Genomic DNA, 22,034 nt, shown 5'->3' with positions numbered 1-22,034 from the left:
TGTACTATGGTTGTAATGAACTGACAGATATAACAAGCTGTTTCTTTTGGTGTTGACCACTTGTATGTTCTACTGGAAATGTGTGATGAACTATGGTTGTAATGAACTGACAGATATAACAAGCTGTTTCTTTTGGTGCTGACCACTTGTATGTTCTACTGGAAATGTGTGATGAACTATGGTTGTAATGAACTGACAGATATGACAAGTTGTTTCTTTTGGTGCTGACCACTTGTATGTTCTACTGGAAATGTGTGATGAACTATGGTTGTAATGAACTGACAGATATAACAAGCTGTTTTCTTTGGTGTTGACCACTTGTATGTTCTACTGGAAATGTGTGATGAACTATGGTTGTAATGAACTGACAGATATAACAAGCTGTTTCTTTTGGTGTTGACCACTTGTATGTTCTACTGGAAATGTGTGATGAACTATGGTTGTAATGAACTGACAGATATAACAAGTTGTTTCTTTTGGTGTTGACCACTTGTATGTTCTACTGGAAATGTGTGATGAACTATGGTTGTAATGAACTGACTGATATAACAAGCTGTTTCTTTTGGTGCTGACCACTTGTATGTTCTACTGGAAATGTGTGATGAACTATGGTTGTAATAAACTGACTGATATAACAAGCTATTTCTTTTGGTGCTGACCACTTGTATGTTCTACTGGAAATGTGTGATGAACTATGGTTGTAATGAACTGACAGATATAACAAGCTGTTTCTTTTGGTGCTGACCACTTGTATGTTCTACTGGAAATGTGTGATGAACTATGGTTGTAATAAACTGACTGATATAACAAGCTGTTTCTTTTGGTGCTGACCACTTGTATGTTCTACTGGAAATGTGTGATGAACTATGGTTGTAATGAACTGACAGATATAACAAGCTGTTTCTTTTGGTGCTGACCACTTGTATGTTCTACTGGAAATGTGGGATGAACTATGGTTGTAATGAACTGACAGATATAACAAGCTGTCTCTTTTGGTGCTGACCACTTGTATGTTCTACTGGAAATGTGTGATGAACTATGGTTGTAATGAACTGACAGATATAACAAGCTGTCTCTTTTGGTGCTGACCACTTGTATGTTCTACTGGAAATGTGTGATGAACTATGGTTGTAATGAACTGACAGATATAACAAGCTGTTTCTTTTGGTGTTGACCACTTGTATGTTCTACTGGAAATGTGTCATGTACTATGGTTGTAATGAACTGACAGATATAACAAGCTGTTTCTTTTGGTGTTGACCACTTGTATGTTCTACTGGAAATGTGTGATGTACTATGGTTGTAATGAACTGACAGATATAACAAGCTGTTTCTTTTGGTGTTGACCACTTGTATGTTCTACTGGAAATGTGTGATGAACTATGGTTGTAATGAACTGACAGATATAACAAGCTGTTTCTTTTGGTGCTGACCACTTGTATGTTCTACTGGAAATGTGTGATGAACTATGGTTGTAATGAACTGACAGATATGACAAGTTGTTTCTTTTGGTGCTGACCACTTGTATGTTCTACTGGAAATGTGTGATGAACTATGGTTGTAATGAACTGACAGATATAACAAGCTGTTTCTTTTGGTGTTGACCACTTGTATGTTCTACTGGAAATGTGTGATGAACTATGGTTGTAATGAACTGACAGATATAACAAGCTGTTTCTTTTGGTGTTGACCACTTGTATGTTCTACTGGAAATGTGTGATGAACTATGGTTGTAATGAACTGACAGATATGACAAGTTGTTTCTTTTGGTGCTGACCACTTGTATGTTCTACTGGAAATGTGTGATGAACTATGGTTGTAATGAACTGACAGATATAACAAGCTGTTTCTTTTGGTGTTGACCACTTGTATGTTCTACTGGAAATGTGTGATGAACTATGGTTGTAATGAACTGACAGATATAACAAGCTATTTCTTTTGGTGTTGACCACTTGTATGTTCTACTGGAAATGTGTGATGAACTATGGTTGTAATGAACTGACAGATATAACAAGCTGTTTCTTTTGGTGTTGACCACTTGTATGTTCTACTGGAAATGTGTGATGTACTATGGTTGTAATGAACTGACAGATATAACAAGCTGTTTCTTTTGGTGTTGACCACTTGTATGTTCTACTGGAAATGTGTGATGTACTATGGTTGTAATGAACTGACAGATATAACAAGCTGTTTCTTTTGGTGTTGACCACTTGTATGTTCTACTGGAAATGTGTGATGAACTATGGTTGTAATGAACTGACAGATGTAACAAGCTGTTTCTTTTGGTGCTGACCACTTGTATGTTCTACTGGAAATGTGTGATGAACTATGGTTGTAATGAACTGACAGATATAACAAGTTGTTTCTTTTGGTGCTGACCACTTGTATGTTCTACTGGAAATGTGTGATGAACTATGATTGAAATGAACTGACAGATATAACAAGCTGTCTCTTTTGGTGCTGACCACTTGTATGTTCTACTGGAAATGTGTGATGAACTATGGTTGTAATGAACTGACAGATATAACAAGTTGTTTCTTTTGGTGCTGATCACTTGTATGTTCTACTGGAAATGTGTGATGAACTATGATTGAAATGAACTGACAGATATAACAAGCTGTCTCTTTTGGTGCTGACCACTTGTATGTTCTACTGGAAATGTGTGATGAACTATGGTTGTAATGAACTGACAGATATAACAAGCTGTTCTTTTGGTGCTGACCACTTGTAAGTTTTACTGGAAATGCGTGTGATGTACTACGGCTGTAATGAACTGACAGATATAACAAGCTGTTTCTTTTGGTGCTGAGCACTTGTATGTTCTACTGGAAATGCGTGTGATGAACTATGGTTGTAATGAACTGACAGATATAACAAGCTGTTTCTTTTGGTGCTGACCACTTGTATGTTCTACTGGGAATGCGTGTGATGAACTATGGTTGTAATGAACTGACAGATATAACAAGCTGTTCTTTTGGTGCTGACCACTTGTATGTTCTACTGGAAATGTGTGATGAACTATGGTTGTAATGAACTGACAGATATAACAAGCTGTTTATTTTGGTGCTGACCACTTGTAAGTTTTACTGGAAATGTGTGATGAACTATGGTTGTAATGAACTGACAGATATAACAAGCTGTTTCTTTTGGTGCTGACCCCTTGCATTTTCTACTGGAAATGTGTGATGAACTATGGTTGTAATGAACTGACAGATATAACAAGCTGTTTCTTTTGGTGCTGACCACTTGTATGTTCTACTGGAAATGTGTGCTGTACTACGGTTGTAATGAACTGACAGATATAACAAGCTGTTTATTTTGGTGCTGACCACTTGTAAGTTTTACTGGAAATGTGTGATGAACTATGGTTGTAATGAACTGACAGATATAACAAGCTGTTCTTTTGGTGCTGACCACTTGTAAGTTTTACTGGAAATATGTGATGAACTATGGTTGTAATGAACTGACAGATATAACAAGCTGTTCTTTTGGTGCTGACAACTTGCATGTTCTACTGGAAATGTGTGATGAACTATGATTGTAATGAACTGACAGATATAACAAGCTGTGTGCTGACCACTTGTAAGTTTTACTGGAAATGTGGGATGAACTATGGTTGTAATGAACTGACAGATATAACAAGCTGTCTCTTTTGGTGCTGACCACTTGTATGTTCTACTGGAAATGTGTGATGAACTATGGTTGTAATGAACTGACAGATATAACAAGCTGTTTCTTTTGGTGTTGACCACTTGTATGTTCTACTGGAAATGTGTGATGTACTATGGTTGTAATGAACTGACAGATATAACAAGCTGTTTCTTTTGGTGTTGACCACTTGTATGTTCTACTGGAAATGTGTGATGAACTATGGTTGTAATGAACTGACAGATATAACAAGCTGTTCTTTTGGTGCTGACCACTTGTAAGTTTTACTGGAAATATGTGATGAACTATGGTTGTAATGAACTGACAGATATAACAAGCTGTTCTTTTGGTGCTGACAACTTGCATGTTCTACTGGAAATGTGTGATGAACTATGATTGTAATGAACTGACAGATATAACAAGCTGTGTGCTGACCACTTGTAAGTTTTACTGGAAATGTGGGATGAACTATGGTTGTAATGAACTGACAGATATAACAAGCTGTTTCTTTTGGTGTTGACCACTTGTATGTTCTACTGGAAATGTGTGATGAACTATGGTTGTAATGAACTGACAGATATAACAAGCTGTTTCTTTTGGTGCTGACCACTTGTATGTTCTACTGGAAATGTGTGATGAACTATGGTTGTAATGAACTGACAGATATGACAAGTTGTTTCTTTTGGTGCTGACCACTTGTATGTTCTACTGGAAATGTGTGATGAACTATGGTTGTAATGAACTGACAGATATAACAAGCTGTTTCTTTTGGTGTTGACTACTTGTATGTTCTACTGGAAATGTGTGATGAACTATGGTTGTAATGAACTGACAGATATAACAAGCTGTTTCTTTTGGTGTTGACCACTTGTATGTTCTACTGGAAATGTGTGATGAACTATGGTTGTAATGAACTGACAGATATGACAAGTTGTTTCTTTTGGTGCTGACCACTTGTATGTTCTACTGGAAATGTGTGATGAACTATGGTTGTAATGAACTGACAGATATAACAAGCTGTTTCTTTTGGTGTTGACCACTTGTATGTTCTACTGGAAATGTGTGATGAACTATGGTTGTAATGAACTGACAGATATAACAAGCTATTTCTTTTGGTGTTGACCACTTGTATGTTCTACTGGAAATGTGTGATGAACTATGGTTGTAATGAACTGACAGATATAACAAGCTGTTTCTTTTGGTGTTGACCACTTGTATGTTCTACTGGAAATGTGTGATGTACTATGGTTGTAATGAACTGACAGATATAACAAGCTGTTTCTTTTGGTGTTGACCACTTGTATGTTCTACTGGAAATGTGTGATGTACTATGGTTGTAATGAACTGACAGATATAACAAGCTGTTTCTTTGGTGTTGACCACTTGTATGTTCTACTGGAAATGTGTGATGAACTATGGTTGTAATGAACTGACAGATGTAACAAGCTGTTTCTTTTGGTGCTGACCACTTGTATGTTCTACTGGAAATGTGTGATGAACTATGGTTGTAATGAACTGACAGATATAACAAGTTGTTTCTTTTGGTGCTGACCACTTGTATGTTCTACTGGAAATGTGTGATGAACTATGATTGAAATGAACTGACAGATATAACAAGCTGTCTCTTTTGGTGCTGACCACTTGTATGTTCTACTGGAAATGTGTGATGAACTATGGTTGTAATGAACTGACAGATATAACAAGTTGTTTCTTTTGGTGCTGATCACTTGTATGTTCTACTGGAAATGTGTGATGAACTATGATTGAAATGAACTGACAGATATAACAAGCTGTCTCTTTTGGTGCTGACCACTTGTATGTTCTACTGGAAATGTGTGATGAACTATGGTTGTAATGAACTGACAGATATAACAAGCTGTTCTTTTGGTGCTGACCACTTGTAAGTTTTACTGGAAATCGTGTGATGTACTACGGCTGTAATGAACTGACAGATATAACAAGCTGTTTCTTTTGGTGCTGAGCACTTGTATGTTCTACTGGAAATGCGTGTGATGAACTATGGTTGTAATGAACTGACAGATATAACAAGCTGTTTCTTTTGGTGCTGACCACTTGTATGTTCTACTGGGAATGCGTGTGATGAACTATGGTTGTAATGAACTGACAGATATAACAAGCTGTTCTTTTGGTGCTGACCACTTGTATGTTCTACTGGAAATGTGTGATGAACTATGGTTGTAATGAACTGACAGATATAACAAGCTGTTTATTTTGGTGCTGACCACTTGTAAGTTTTACTGGAAATGTGTGATGAACTATGGTTGTAATGAACTGACAGATATAACAAGCTGTTTCTTTTGGTGCTGACCCCTTGCATTTTCTACTGGAAATGTGTGATGAACTATGGTTGTAATGAACTGACAGATATAACAAGCTGTTTCTTTTGGTGCTGACCACTTGTATGTTCTACTGGAAATGTGTGCTGTACTACGGTTGTAATGAACTGACAGATATAACAAGCTGTTTATTTTGGTGCTTTTGTAAGTTTTACTGGAAATGTGTGATGAACTATGGTTGTAATGAACTGACAGATATAACAAGCTGTTCTTTTGGTGCTGACCACTTGTAAGTTTTACTGGAAATATGTGATGAACTATGGTTGTAATGAACTGACAGATATAACAAGCTGTTCTTTTGGTGCTGACAACTTGCATGTTCTACTGGAAATGTGTGATGAACTATGATTGTAATGAACTGACAGATATAACAAGCTGTGTGCTGACCACTTGTAAGTTTTACTGGAAATGTGTGATGAACTATGGCTGTAATGAACTGACAGATATAACAAGCTGTTTCTTTTGGTGCTGACCACTTGCATGTTCTACTGGAAATGTGTGATGAACTATGGTTGTAATGAACTGACAGATATAACAAGCTGTTCTTTTGGTGCTGAGCACTTGTATGTTCTACTGGGAATGTGTGATGAACTACCCCTTCGAAAAGATCATGAATTCTTCATGAATTCTTCATGAAGTGTCTTCATAAAAACTTCATGAATACTTCATGAAGAATTCATGAACATTAAATGAGACATTTACTTCATGAAGACTTCATGAAGGAACTTCATGAAGAGTTCATGAAGGAACTTCATGAAGTGTTCATGAAGTAAATGTCTCATTTAATGTTCATGAAGTAACTTCATGAAGTGTTCATGAAGGAACTTCATGAAGTCTTCATGAAGTAAATGTCTCATCACAGCGGGGAACACCAGAAATGGGCTTCTCACATTATACCCATGTGGAGAATTGAACCCGGGTCTTCAGCATTACGAGCGAGCACTCTAACCACTTGGCTACACCACTGTCCCCCCCAAAATGACATAGAAGGACGAGCAATTCACTGAGCAGAGTTGTTTCCCGTATGCATGTCAGGATCCTGACGTGTAAAATGTCTAAGACAACCATCACTTCTGGTTTACTCTCACATGAAGCTGACAAGATGTGATACAACTGGACATGCTCCTCAGATGGAATTAAACCAAACTCACAAGTACTGATGGTAACTAAGTGTCATTTATAAAGTGTGTCAGGCCATGGGCTATAGCTGTGCACTCCTCAATCATAATAACTGCTCTATCAGGAAATTACTGAAGTCTAATCCCTAGTCGCTTGGTATGGCAGTTTGCTCTAATTTGCTCCAGAAGTTAAAAGACTTGTGTCTTTTTCTTAAAGTCTAACTGTATGTCTATTCTTGACTAAGTCCACAGATTAACACTTTAAGGTCCACAAAAACATCAGCTGTCAATCAAGAAGTCATTTTAATTAACTTTTGGAGCAATTTTTCTCAAACTTTCAACTCTGGTGATCCAAGTGGGAAAAAGTCCCTCTTTTGATGTGACATTATCTTACAGTGTTGCAAGCATTCTAATTTTAAGCCAAGATGATGAATCGTTATTTTTCATAAAATGTCTTAATTTAGTTATTCCCTTTTCCTTTACTATGTTTTCAAGTAAATTCAATAAACCAATATTTTTAAAGACTATTTTTAAATATTAACCCGCTAAAACATATCGGCACACATGCATATGTCTGATGTTTGTACAGTGAGCACATATCACTTCTTGGTTATTCTAGACATTTGATTGGCTGACAATTTGGCACATCATGTATTTATCAATCGCAGGAACACTAGTTTTGTTTATGTTGGAAATGCAACCAATTAAGGGAAACAAACTGATGCATTTTTTGTGTAATTTATGATGAGAGGCTAAAGCACTTTTGTTGAAAAACTATTTCATATTTAAATATTCATGTACAGATGAATACTGGTTTCCCCAAATGAATATGTGCAGTTCGTGATGACCGAAGTTCACAGTGACACAGTTGGTTTCTCTTCGTCTGACATATTTCAAATTCCAAAGTTTGAAACAAAATCATTCCCTCAATGTCCTGAAGAGCACCAGTTTGATATAATTGGTTTTATTCTGTCGTATTGGGGCCCAAGTTCACTAAAACGTTAACATTCGTGAGCATGATCGTTAATGAACATTCTACCATGCAATTCGAAATAACTTGATTCTGAATGATCAATCAGAAATTATCAGATCACTACGACCTTCCTCCGATTTAATTGAAACAGCCAATTTGAGGACTTCATCACTGGTTTGTCAAAAATATGAAGAGGACCCATGCCTTCTTTTATTGAGAATCACAAGCAAAATTGACTGAAGATGTGCCAAGTGTGAATTTGCTCATTTGATGTTCGAGGGTCATGTAATCGATGAAGGCTGTTGCCACATTGTAAAATTAATTTAACACTGCATCAGTTGACTCCTGCAATTTGGCTAGTTACGATAGTGGAGGCATGAACACTAAAGTATGGTTATAACGAATTCAAAGGGATGACTAACTTTAGTTCATTGTAACCTTAGTTATATACATTTGGACCGCAGAAGGAGTCAGAACAAAAAAAAAAGCTGAATTTCTTATATATATGTGTTATATTTTGTGTTACGTTCTTGACTATTATCAGCTGAGCTTACTCGTCCAAATTAAAGTTAAATGTACTCTGACATGCCAAAGCACATGTGTGATATATAGTATACTGTGTCTGATTGGGTAGATAAGAAAGATTACTGGACCTAGGACGGAGCCCTGAGGTACACCATACGACAGCTGAGCTTACTCGATCAAACATGATTTAAAGTTAAAAATAATACGACATGCCAAAGCACATTTGTGATATATAGTATACTGTGCCTGATTGGGTTGCCATGTTAGACTGTGAATGCACACTGACATTTGGAAAGTGGATGAGACTCAACCCTTTACTTCACTGAGAAAGTGTAATCCCAAATTAACATTTACATTTAAATGACAAATTTTTTATACTGTTGTCTTTTTTAACACAAATTCCATCCATTTTAGCGGAATAGGGGACTTAACATACCTCGGGCTTCTGCAAATGATAATGCCCTGAAAAACAGCGTTACCCAAGTAGTGTAGGGATACATTCAAAGGTTTTGGTAAATCGGTTTTCAATTTGCGACAGTATATGCTGATTATACGGTCGGAAATTTATAGCACTGACCAATCAGAACTCGTGTTACATACTAAGTTGAATTAGAATTACATTTAAATGACGAACTCAAAGGGATGACTTACTTTAGTTCATTATAACTGAAGTTTTAAGCATTTGGACTAACCTCTACAGCAAGGGGTGGGAACAAATAAAGCCCAATTTGTTAAATCTGTCAGTTCTTATCAGATGATATCATTGCTATATTACCCATCAAAAGTTTAGACTCACTAGTGTAAATGTAGCCTCTTACTTCATTCAACTATTCTAATCTAGATTTTGCTTTAAGCAAGTCTAAACTTTTGATGGGTAGTATATGTTAATCTGTAAGAATGCATTTGCAGATGAAACATGGTCACCCTTATACAAAGCACAGCCGAAGAGTTGGGTAGCTTGTTCTCTATGCTGAAGCAGATCTCGGTACCCTGTCAGTCTCACTGATGCACTTTTAATATTCAGTAAATGGTAATTTGGAAAAACAACATATTTTCCATCATATCATTCATGACATCTCACAGGATTTCAAAATAGTTCACTCTGTTCATAATGCCCAATTGGTTTAATTGGTGACAAGTTTAGAATCAGCAGCTAAATGTCATGCTGTAAGTAAGGAATAGGATCCCAGCTGTGGGAAGTATTTTAAGAACAGTTACCAGAAGGTGTTACTTAAAATAGTACATCCTAGGGTATTTATGTAACATCTTTGGGATTTTATATAATATTTCTGTAATTTAATATCATGTCTGGGGAATGTTATGTAAGTGCAGTCCTTTTGTTGAATGACACGATTTAAAAAAAAAAGCATGGATTTCACTTGAACCTTGCAAACAAAATGTACTTGATTAATAATCCAGTCGAAATGTGTTGACAAAACAGAAGCATGCAAGGCTGTCTGTGGATCGTCCTATTTCTGGATGAAGTGTGCACTATGGGGGATGCCTTGGGGTTCTGGCAGTAATGAATCTTTCTTTGTCGTTATGAATCATTAATGTTTTTCGGCAACATTGACAGCCTGCAGGAAACAGTAGACACTGTCGGCAGTGTCAAGACAGTGTCTTGAGTCCTGCCAGTCCGCGGAACCAATCGTGTAGCTCCTCAGAGATCCTTGAGATATGATTATGTGATGAGAATATTAAATATATATTGCAACTAACTTTAAAGAACTGCTATCAACTTGTATACAATTCAGTGGCACTGTTTAAATTGTTCCAAATTTGTTTCTGTTCTTTTTGAAGGTGTCATTTTACCTTGGAAAGATGTTAAGTATTGGTTAGGGAGTTTGGAGGTATTGTTAAAGACTGGAGATGCTTTTCCAACTTGTTAGATAATGTGACTGTAACAGCTGTAACAGTGTAAGTCTGACACTCTCACATTGTGTGTAGCATTTGTTTTTATTGCATTCCTTTTGGGGATTCTGGGATTTAGATGGTTATCAGCACCTCGTGATAGCTGTATGATATGGCTGTTGGTTCTGGTGGTCAGGCATGGTGACTTGGTAGATGGTGTGTCATCATACTGGAAAACATAGGACAGTGCTCATATTATTAATCACTGGTTTGTCTAGTCCAGACATAATTATTTACAAGACACATTGGTATTGCTGGAGGTATTCCTGCAGCCGGTGCCCAAAGGGAAGAGACTGTTTTCCCAGATATCACCCCTGGCATCATTTTAATTTGAATCCAGTGGACCATCATTAGCAGAGCTTACTAGGCCAAACATAATATTACTTGACTGTGGCTTCAGACAAGTGGTTAAAGTGGAAGACGTCTCTCAAGTGTGAACTGTTAAGATACACCAACAAATGCCATGTTGCAGTGTTGCTGTATAACTGATGGTGTTTTCAGCATCTTTCATCTACAATCAAGCCCCTTCACATCAGGGGCAACATGAGGAAAGGGTTTCACAGGTTGTACCAATATGGATGAGTGAACACAGGGCTTTTGTCATAGTCAGCTAATGCTTTTACCACTGGACGACTTCATCTTTATATTTATTGTCACAGGTTAAGATTGATGTGCAAATGTTTTTTGATTGACAGTTTTATCTACTACATGATTTCTATATGTCTGCCCTTGGGTTACATTTAGTCATTTGGGTAACAAAATGGATAATGGCTGTTGAAGACTAGGCAGTGGTTTAGCCAGAAAGAACAGTGAAGCTTAATAAGTCTGTTCACTGCATTCTGGGCATGGCCGCTGAAATGACTTTGATGTTGGATTCTCTGTATCCATGATCTGCTGTTATTAATCTGGACCAATGAAGATTTGGGTTAGAATTGGTCTGTAAGCAACCCTGCTGGTTGTAAGAAGTGACCAACGGAATCAGGAAGTAAGGCGAGCTGACTTGGTTGATACATGTCATGGTATCCCACTAGTGTAGAGAGATGCTCTTGATGTCAACACCTTGATTGTGTGGTCCAGACACATTTATGTACAGACCGTGGTCATATAGCTGAATAATAGCCAAGTGTGGCTTTAAACAACAAACAGAAATGTTCATCTGGACAATTTCACAGCAGTTAAAATTCATAGCATATTTCTACATTATGTAGTTTTTGTCTTGGATGAAGTCCCATAGGGATTCTTGAACAATGAAGGAAGGACACCAGTACCCAATGCTTGTTGTAAGAGTCGACTGAAAGTGATTATCACGCTCCGAAACTTGAACAATTCTGTGTCATCCTGACCCAGAGACATATCTGTGTCATGTGTTCGAAAAGTTCACATACACCTTGTCCAGCCATTTGTTTTTTGTCTACCTTCTGTAGTCAATGATTGATATACCAGACTAGATAGAGAAGAACTAGCTATTGGATTATGTGATCGGGGAAGTCATCATATTTGACTTAACACATTCTCTGTTCCCTGATGAGGATATCTGACTTGGAATCTATAGCCTTGGAAGTGTATAATGCAGGTTCATTATTCTAATCAAACAAGCCACAGACTTTCAACAGGAGAAATTTCTTGATGATTAGCGGTATCAATAACCACGTCTAGCCTGTTGATCAGTGAGGGACGGTGTAACATGTCGATTTTTTTGTCGGATTTCTAATTTCAGAATGAACGAAAAGAAAAAGCCTTTCCTTCGCGATTGATTAATTTTCTTATGAGCATCTCAATGGGAACATAAGCTCTGTGTATTTTGTGACTGGATGTTGTAATTTCTTACCTCTTGAACACAATATAGTGCTTAGTATACTTCAAGGCTGATGAGAGCTGGCTGTCCGTTTGTTCTGGAAATGGTTGTGTATTAACTTGCAGGATGAGTGCTGTGAAGGTACTTGAAAAGGATGAAAATAACCAAAATAGTTTTGATGGGATAGAGGCTGAAAAACAGACAAAGAATATGGAAGATATTTTTTTATAGATATTCTCTGATTCATGTAAGGATGTTCATCTTGTTAAGTATTGGAGTAATGGCTAGAATGGTGAATACCAGAAACTTTGGTCAGAGTTGTGCACAAGGTCCTTCCTCAGTTTTTGCAGACAATACTTAGCTGCCTTGTTGAAAAAACGATGGCACTCCATATAATTAAGATATCCAGGAAAAGAGTCCACGATGATGATGATGATCCCTGCACTCTAGAGACAGGGCAAATCCTTCCACCAGTGGGCCAACAATGTCCAACTTATGGCTAAAGCTTATGTACAATTGATTATTTGCGATCAAACTAAAACTTCCAGGAAAAGAATCCAAAGACATGATGTCGTCCCACATAGAGAGTAAACTTTTTTTTCATGTTAAACCAGGCTGTTTACCAATCAGCTGTAATTGGTTCAAGTCATGGGGTAAGGGCAACATCAGAGACTTCGTTCCTGACTGAGCAGACAAGAGTGAACATGTTTCTCCCTGATCTTCCACAGACACAGATTTGTAATTCAACTCCAGGGATGAGAAGAACATATGCTGTAGAGACCAGAGACTGCTGTGGACCGTGTTCAGTCTATGTGGTGTGGCTCTACATGATTGTCATCCAGACAGCGTGGGAGACTGCCAGCCCACAAGATCATCTTGTGTTTGTCGGAGTAAAGCAGGTTCAACTGTCTTAGTGCTAATAGATCACCTTTTTCCAGATTGTAATCTTGACACACAAATATCCCAATGGCCAAAGACACAACACTCTGTAGAGAGTTGTCTCCCTTTGCTGTTACAGGATCCTCTGGCCATGGTTTCAATCCCAATACTCCGCATGTGATCTTGATGCACAAGTATCCCAATGACCAAAGACACAACAACACTCTGTAGAGAGATGTCTCCCTTTGCTGTTACAGGATCCTCTGGTCATGGTTTCAATCCCAATACTCTGCATGTGATCTTGATGCACAAGTATCCCAATGGCCAAAGACACAACAACACTCTGTAAAGAGTTGTTTCCCTTTGCTGTGACAGGACCCTCTGGTCATGGTTTGAATCCTAATATTGCCCTGATTTGTTGTACCCATACCCATTATATTTGAACTTGAGCTTGAGAGTTATTTCCCCTTTGTCATATCTGTAATGTTAAAAGGTAAGGATAAAGATGTCTCAGCATTCAAATATGAGTGAGTGAGTGAATCTGGCTTTACGCCGCTTTTAGCAATATTCCAGCGGTATCACGGCGAGGGACACCAGAAATGGGCTTCACACATTCAAATATGAGAACGGTGGGGTAGCCTAATGGTTAAAGCGTCCGCTCATCATGCTGAAGACCATGGTTCATTTCCCCACATGGGTACAATGTTTGAAGCCCATTTCGGAAGTCCCCTGCTGTAATATTGCTGGAATATTGCTAAAAGCAGCCTTATCATAGGATATTTATATAGCGCACATATCCAGGCAACTTGTGTATGCTCAAGGCGCTGGTATTTGTCCCCTCGATCATTGGATGTCAATCTCAATGTCACATCGTATTATCAATCTCAACTCCCTGGGGAGTATACAACTCTTGCAGCCACAAGGCGCACCGAGTTATTGTGGCTTTCTTAACCATACTTACTGACACTGACTCACTCACATTCAAATAGGGGCGGTGGGGTAGCCTAGTGGTTAGCATTCGCTCGTCACGCCGAAGACCCGGGTTTGATTCCCCACATTGGTACAATGTGTGAAGCCTATTCCTGGTGTCCCCTGCTGTGATATTGCTGGAATATTGCTAAAAAAGGCGTAGAAACACTCACTCACATTCAAATACTGTAGAAACAAAACTCCAAGACCCAGGGATGCCCTTAATAAAGACCACTGATAACCATCACTGTGTGCTGCAGCCCTGATCAGAGGGGTACAGAGGCAACAAATGCTGTACATTAACAAGACCTGCCTGTTTTGTGGCATCTCAGCTTTCTACCACCTCAGCTGCTGTTGGTTTATCTGATTCGGCAGTACCTGGAGCATGCTAAGGGTGGTATCAGTACTTCTCTGATCTGTAGGAAGAGGTCAGATTGTTAACCCCGAAGCACCGGCTGAACAGTTGACAAATTAGTCTGCCATACAGCAGGTTTCATCTTGTTTCAATTGGGAAGAAAGCCTTAACTTCGGTCGTATAAGTGTCGCAAGCTTGTATTACAACTGGATGGTTGCAGGGACTTTCAGGAAGCAGAGTGCTTGACTCGGGCAAGTCCTGGAGGTACGAGGGCTATATTCTACACTCTCTTCCGTCAGCAATTAGACTCACATCAAAGTTTGTCTGTGTGGTTTTCCAAATTTGTTTGTGTCATCGTAACCAGACAACAGTGATTGATGTATTTCAGGCTTGTCTGTTCCGGTGGTCTGTTAATATGTGCTTTAATAGTGATTACAATTAATCTAAATCACTGTCACCACTGCATTCCCCAAGTTTGAGGGGCAATAGGGTAGCCTAGTGGTTAGAGTGTTCATTTGTCACACCAAAAGCAAGGGTTCTATTCCCATCATGGTTTTACAGTGTGTAAAGTCCATTTATGGTGTCCTCTGCCATAATGGTCTGCCATCATCTCATCTCGTCTCGTCTCGTCTCGTCTCAGTTGTGTTCTCTTGCTGTGCCAGGATATGCTGATTATGGGTTTTAATCCAAGATTCACCCATACTGTAATGGTTGCTTTGATCCATACCATCCTCAAGGGTTACTTTCAGGTGTAAGTGTGTAAAACCATCTTTAGCAGAATCTGACATGTTGTGATCTCTAAAAAACTTTTCGAATGGTGTTAAACCTCAACACCCTCAATTTGAAGCAGATGCTGCTTAATTTTTTGGCAACCTGTCAACACTTGTGTCCAGTTGATTAAGGCAAAGAAATTGCAAAAAATAAATTACATTGATATTTCCAATCACAAGTAGAACATTGCCTCACATGTCACAGCTATTCAATAATCGTGACTGGTTCATCTGTTCCAGAACCTGTCTTTGAATGTTTTGATTTTATCCTGCCATATTTAATTAACAACATTGTACAGCAAATTGATGAAAACATAAATGCATTTATAGTGTGTCAGTATCCAGTCACCAAGTGAATGTTCATTGTGCTTCATCATTCTTTCGCTGGTCAGTGGACAATGTAGTTAAATCCTTTCTCAACTCCCTGGGGAGTATACAGCTTAAGGTCAAGAGTCAGTTTACTGATACAGATCTCATTCCACCATGTATCCCATCATTGCAGGCATCAGGGCGGTGGGGTAGCCAAGTGGTTAAAGTATTTGTTTGTCATGCCAAAGATCCGGGTTCGATTCCCCACATGGGCACAGTGTTTGAAGCCCATTCAGATGTCCCCACCATAATATTGTTGGAATATTGCTAAAAGTGGCTTAAAACAATACTCACTCAGTCAGTCATTGTAGGCATCTCTCAAAAGTCTAAAAACTTGTCTGAGGAGATGCACGTGTGCTTCAGCCGGGGGCTGGACTGAAGACCTTGAAACACTAGCTTTTTAAACATTATCACAATACACCTACTCTCCACAACTAAGTTCATCTGATCAGTGACTTCAATCCTGTACTCAACCACACAACCACATAAATATTTTGTTACTTTTTGACAGATAACATTACCGAATAAAATGTCACATATCTCCATACAAGATAAATTTAATATTTCATTAAAATGTCAATGACTGTTTAGAGTCTGTGCCAGAAATATGTCCTTTAGGCAATATCAATTTCAGTTAAGAACAAACAATCAAAAGAAAATCTCTTCAAAACAAGTTACAATCCACAAATGCCCTCACGATATAGACGGCTATGAAATATCATAAGTATCCTGTTCTTCTCAATAAACCAAGTATGTAATCACAGCAGCGCGAAATAATGAGCCTGTCAGAAACACCTGAAGGTTATGGCGTCAAGAGAGCTACTTGGTTCCAATGATTGGAAACGGAAACAAGGCTTACAAATAACGTGTCAAAACCAGACTAGATTATTTGCTTCTGGCACGGCCTTCTGCCTACAGCTGTTGGGCAGAAATGTGTACAGATATCAGGTCAATGAAAAAAGAATTGGAGTCAAACTGGGGTCTTTGATCTGGGTCATCTGACTTGATTGTAAGTTCTGTTTGAATTCTGTGGAGAGATCTGTATGAGATTTCATGAGCAAATTGACCTCGATGTTAAATTTGAATGTTTGGCATGTCCCAATCTTTATGGCTCAGCACAAGGACTGCACGTAATTCAGTTCTCTGAAAACACTCTTTGCAATATGTTTTCTGTGTTACAGATGTTTTTACACAGAAATTCATTCACAAATGCTGTTCCCTTTGAAAAACGTTGACAAAAGAGCAGAAACACTGAAGCGTCTTTTCCCTCGATATTGTCTCCCCTGTATCCATGACGACAAAATGGTGGCGACTGACAGTGAGGATTTTGACACTGTAATATTAACTTGAGTACTTATTGATATAAAATACCAGAAAAGAAACATTTAGCTGTCTGTTGTGTATCAACTGACAGAATGTCATAGGAAAGAACATACATATTGTGAAATGGTTATTGTCACGGATAGAAATGCCTCCTTTTGTGTGATTGGGGCGGTGGGGCAGCTGTGAGGATTGGCTGTGAGGATGTTGGTGTTGACCCTGATTCTATGCATGGTTGTAACATACCTCATATTTGAGATTAAACTTTCCCAGTAAAGTACAGATTCTAGTATTTTGGGGGTTGAGTCCCATCTTGAATTCCAACCCCCACTCTCAGTGTCAGGCACCTAATCGCCAGCACGCACAGTCAGCAATCTGGCCCACTCAGCCACCATGACTTCCACAAACACAAAAGATGGGGCGGTGAGGTAACCTAGCATTGGCTCATCACGCTAAAGACCCAGGTTTGATTTCCCACATGGGTATAATGTGTTAAATCTATTTCTGGCCCGCCATGATGTTGCTGGAATATTGCTAAAATCCGCTTAAAACCCAATTCAGTCACTCACTCCACAAAAGATGGAGATCTAACAACTCAAAGTCTAGATCACATACCTTATGTACCGGTACCCCTCTGACAGGTTTAAACTTGCAAGGATCCTACAACAGGTGGCTATAAAAGTACAGTACTTAGAACTTAACTGTGTTCTTTACTGAGAAAGTGTAATCCCAAATACGACATACGTTACATTGGAACACTTTCTAATGGCATTGTGTATTCATAGCTTTCAACTGTGGGAGTGATGCCGATGGCGTTGTGTATTCCAAACATTGATTGGATTTTCAGTAACATTATAAGTTGTTCACTGGTCATGAGGGGGACATGGGCTGATGTACCCTCGATGTTTGTTTATGTTCCCTGAGCCCTGAACAAACATCGAGGGTACATCAACCCATGGGCCCCGAGGAACCAGTGAACAACGTATTTATCTTACCGAACACCTTAATGTTAGTTTTGAATTGTTTGAAGCAGGGGTACAAATTTTCTTGTAGCCATCGCTAGATTTTGCTGACTAGAAAAACAGATTTAGAGTTATCTCCCTTCCATCGATTTGCATTTGCAAAACATCGGTAATTTCTGTACATCATACGTGATTCAATGTAATTCGAGATAAAGAATTACTACCACAAAGTACCAAATGTGTTGCCATTGACAGCAGGGTACATTGAAATGTAACTCGCTTGTAAGCGGGGTACATTGAAAATAATAGAAGAGAGCTCAGCCAATCAGAAAGCGACATTTATGTGGGAGGTAAGATAAGTACCGATACCAATTGTCTCTTCCAAACTATCAGTGGTTTCATGAGTGTTCCAAACCAAAAGATGTTAAACAATGGTACCTGTTGTTACCCTGCCCGGTGGTTGGCATTAAGGCGATGGAACAAGGACTGGTCAGCTCTGGTTGGTATAATGTCAGTGAGAGGGTATCGATGTTATCATCCGTCCATCATATCTCAGAATGTAACCCAAGTTTGGTCTAAAACACGCAGCCACATGCATGTCTCTCTGAAGGTGGTCGGCTAGCCTAGTGGTTAAAGCGTTCACTCATCATGCTGAAGGCCTGGGTTCCATTCCCCACAAAGGTAAATGTGTGAAGCCCATTTCTGGTGTACCCCGATGTAATATTGCTGGAATATTGCTAAAAGTGGCATAAAACCATACTCACTCACTCTCTCTAAAGGTGAAATAGTCTTGGCATTAAGAATTCATGTCACCTTACCCGAAGTAATTGTTTTATGACAAAAGCTGGAAACTGACATGATTAGACTTAAATGGTGTTCTGGCTTAAATTGGTATTCTTTGTTTGTTTGTTGATAATTGCCGCCTGTCATATACGTGCAGGTTTCACGTTTCCTGTGATCACCTTGAAGCAGCATGGCTTTGGGATTTCCTCCAAATTAAACTGACAGGCTGTTCTTTAAGTAAAATATTGTTCAAAGCAGCATTAAACCCTTCGTCAATCACTCCTAATCAAGGACATCAATAGTATTTTCAACAAGATCCCATGGGGAATCAAGAATGGAATAGTGACTTTTGTTTGTTGCATGATGAACTCATTGAGAGGATTGTGTGGCATGTGGATAAATTTGATTCCAAGATGCTCTTAGATGTTTGACAATTGTTTAGGTGCATAAATGTTGAACTTTAATTCCATAGTGGTACAGAACCACCTTGTTTGGCGATAGGGGTGGTAGGGTAGCCTAGTGGTTAAAGCGTTCGCTCGTCAGACCGAAGATCTGATTCAATTCCCCACATGGGCACAATGGCTGAAGCCCATTTCTGGTGTCCTCTGCTGTGACATTGCTGGGCAAAGCAAAGTAAAGCAGTGCTCACTCACTCACTCCATCACTTGCTTGGCGATAATTTGATCAGTACTGACAGGCATGAGTGAGGTTAGCCATGTATCTAGGACAATCAGGAAATTAGATTACTGTAATAAAAATTTAACATATGCTATAGTTAGGATTACACTTTCTCGGTAAAGTTCAGATTTGAGAGTTGTTTTGGATTGAGTCCCATTTGTGGTATGAACCAACACTCTCATAGTCAGGCACATAATTGCCAGCACACAATGTCAGTGATCTAACCCACTCGGCCACAAGTTCCAGATAGGACCCCACTCAGCTTCACTTTACTCAGCCATTTCACTCATTGAATTGCGAACCTCGCTCACTGACTCACTAGTGCCTTCACTCACTCACACACTTCATTCACTCACACACTTCATTCACTCATATTCTTCACTCACTCACTTCATTGACTCACTCACAAACACACTTCACTTACTCATTAACTCGATCGCTCGCTCACTCACTCACTCACCCACCCACAAACCAAGTTACCCACTCACAAAATCACTGCACTGACTCCTTGTGATATTGTTTTAATATTACAAAAGAGCATCATAAAGTACAGCAGTCTATGAGTGAGTGATATGGGTTTGCTCTACCTAGAACATTTAGTGGGTTAGGAAAGCCTTAAGTGATGTTAATCTCTGAGAATTGATAGGTAGGTGAAATCCTTCAATCATGGTGTTTTGCCGTCTCACACAATCAGGGCAATGTTCAAGTGCTCAGTCATAGGTTCCTGGCATCACTAAGGGATGTAACTGTATGGATAATTGCAGCACCTTAAACAACAGGGCCACCATACTCACAGTACATGCTCCACACATTTATGGCCACCTCTGTGGTGTAGTGGTTAGAGTGTCCGACCGGAGAGCAGAAGGTCGTGGGTTCGAACCCTGGCTATGTCATACCAAAAGATGTTAAAATATGGTACAATGTTCTTGTTGGTCCCTGCTTGGTGCTGGCCATTAATAGGTACAACAGGGACTGGTCGGCTTGGAGTCAGTATAATGTGTCTGAGTGGGGTATTCATGCTTAACTGCGGCATGGTATCTCAGTGAGCTAGCTCTATAAAACCAGCTTAAGTCTTGGCTAGTACAAGCAGCCGCACATACACACGCATCAATGCACGTCGTCATATGAGCGAAAAATATTCTCAAGTACAACGTTAAATCCAATTTCACCTCAGCACATTTATTCAAAGATGTTTGTGTTGCTTAACACCGCAGTCTGTAAATAATCGAGTCTGGACCAGACAATCCAATGATTTACATCATAAGCATCAATGTAGGTATTTTTGGCTACAGTGACATGCCACAACCAAGATGTCAAGCCTGACCACCAAATCCTGTTAGTCTCCTCTTAGGACAAGTATCAGTTGTCGCAGACCAATTCTAACCCAGATCTTGACAAAGTAGAACATTTCATTTGTTAAGAATAATTTTCAAATCCCTTGGTACAAATAGGTTATGACTATTTAACTCTGCATTATCGTTTATCCCTGAAATATCCAACAAGAGTGAAAGTTCAAGTTCTTGATATTTTTTCAAAGGTCTTTACATGGGAAGGTACAGGCATAATGACCAGAAGTTATAGGAAGGATCTAGACGAATCGTATTTCTAAAAGCAATTTTCCCCAAACAATCATAACTTCCCATCCCCCAGGACGTATCAAGCTTCATACTCTCCTACAATTTGTGGTGTCTAAACAGTGATTATAGTGTCTGAAGAAATCAAATTGAGCATTCTGTGACAAGCTGAAATTACACATTTAAGTGCTATCGTGTCCAGATGAAATACCCCCGAGATTAAACTGATTACCCTGTTTTGGTTCCCTTGTAAGGTTGGACTATTGTTAATACAGCATGTGAGACAGAAATACGATCAGTCTATGGATAATAGGCAATTAATATCATCTTCTGTTTGCCCTGAAATGCTGCCTAGCCTGAGATGTTGCTATGAAGTTCCCACTTCTGATACTAATCATACTTACATGATAGTTACACAGAAAGGGTGGATTATGAAGTTGCTTATGAATAATGACCTTTGTTGTAGCGTGAGGTCTGAGGTCATTTATGAATGCTGACTTTTGTTGTAGAATGAGATGAGATCTGAGGTCATTTATGAATACTGACCTTTCTTGTAGAATGAGATGAGGTCTGAGGTCATTAATGAATACTGATCTTTGTTGTAAGGTGAGATGAAGTCTGAGGTCATTTATGAATACTGACCTTTCTTGTAGAATGAGATGAAGTTTGAGGTCATTTATGAATGCTGGCCTTTGTTTTGTAAGGTGAGATGAGGTCTGAGGTCATTTATGAATACTGACCTTTCTTGTAGAATGAGATGAGGTCTGAGGTCATTAATGAATGCCGACCTTTGTTGTAAGGTGAGATGAAGTCTGAGGTCATTTATGAATACTGACCTTTCTTGTAGAGCGAGATGAAGTCTGAGGTCATTTATGAATGCTGATCTTTGTTGTAAGGTGAGATGAGGTCTGAGGTCATTTATGAATGCTGGCCCTTCTTGTAGAACGAGATGAGGTCTGAGGTCATTAATGAATGCTGGCCTTTGTTTTGTAAGGTGAGATGAAGTCTGAGGTCATTTATGAATACTGACCTATCTTGTAGAATGATA

Source organism: Haliotis rubra, unplaced genomic scaffold (assembly GCF_003918875.1).
Source record: "Haliotis rubra isolate DU_JTF1 unplaced genomic scaffold, ASM391887v1 Scf21, whole genome shotgun sequence".
NCBI classification, from domain to species: domain Eukaryota; kingdom Metazoa; phylum Mollusca; class Gastropoda; order Lepetellida; family Haliotidae; genus Haliotis; species Haliotis rubra.
The sequence above is the reverse complement of the archived record's forward strand: the minus strand, read 5'-3'. Positions refer to the sequence as shown.